Below are 1,357 nucleotides of genomic sequence, written 5' to 3'. Positions count from 1 at the left end.
AAAACAAATCTGAGCGTCCAGGCCACATCGCTCAGAGACCGGAGAGTGCTGGTGTACAGACTTCACCTGCGGCACCCATTTGACCGCCGACCTATGCGTGGCGCTATCAATACAGAGCACTTTTGTTTCTTCCTAGGCAGATCAGAGGCATTTCATACAAGGCAGGAAGTTAGATCTCACTCTCGAACTCTGTAGCCGAAAGAAAAGGTGGTTAGCCTTGAAGATGCCGCAAAACTCTTGTTCCTATTTGGGTTTTTTTATTGGCACCGGAACTGCTTAATGCTACAAGGACAGAACACAGAGGCCGGCGCAGACGGCCGAATGAGCAGCTGCCTTTCGGCCCGAGTCCCGCCTGCCTCTCGCTACTGTGACGCCCTGTGGAGGAGGACTCGTGCGCAGAGATACTGATGTTATCTGCAAGGCATTTACTGTGCACTAGTCATGTTGAAGTGCTCCTGAATTCTTTATGCCTGTTTTGAAGTGAGTGGATAGCTTCTCGAGCTTCATCTGATGACGTGGACTCTGTTCCACGAATGCTTAGGGCATGATTAATCTGTTAGTGCCGCTAATAATAGCCTGAAATAATTATAGCCACTTCATCCGAATCCAGAGAGATCCAAAGGCTCCGGATTATAGCTTCTATTAAATAGACCAATGCAATCGTATGCACACAATGTGACTTTTGGAACTCACTGTGACTTTTGATTAAATGTGCACAAGATACAGCATTTCAAGGCAGCACTAGAATCCTTGTACTGCAATGACAGGAGCCACTTACTCTATTCATTGTTGTGAAGAGAGATATGAAGGTTCTAGATGCAGATCCTTGAACCTAACAGATTTCATGGAGAAGCTTCATAGATCCCAGAAGCGAGCAGCACAACAACATTTTACATAAGCCCCAAAATGGCAAGGAGAATTATGAAAAACAGAGGCATAAACCTCTGGCAACAAAATCAACATTGTGGCAAACATGCCCTATGTGTGGGTATGAAACAGGCTTCTGCACTACATGGACAACTGGTCTGATCTAGCAGAAGTTTTCTTGTACTCTCACCAGAAGCTGCAGGCTGGTCAAAAATATGTAGAAGAACAGTTGGTTCTTATATGCCGCTTTTCTCTAACGAAGGAGTCTTAAAGCAGCTTACAGTTGCCTTCCCTTTCCTCTCCCCACAACAGACTCCCTATGAGGTGGGTGAGGCTGAGAGAGCCCTGATATCACTGCCCGGTCAGAACAGTTTTATCAGTGCTGTGGCAAGCCCAAAGTCACCCAGCTGGCTGCATGTGGGAGAGTGCAGAATCAAACCCAACTCGCCAGATTAGAAGTCTGCATTCCTAACCACTACATTGATACAAA

The sequence above is a fragment of the Paroedura picta genome, chromosome 2, assembly GCF_049243985.1.
Source record: "Paroedura picta isolate Pp20150507F chromosome 2, Ppicta_v3.0, whole genome shotgun sequence".
NCBI classification, from domain to species: domain Eukaryota; kingdom Metazoa; phylum Chordata; class Lepidosauria; order Squamata; family Gekkonidae; genus Paroedura; species Paroedura picta.
The sequence above is the reverse complement of the archived record's forward strand: the minus strand, read 5'-3'. Positions refer to the sequence as shown.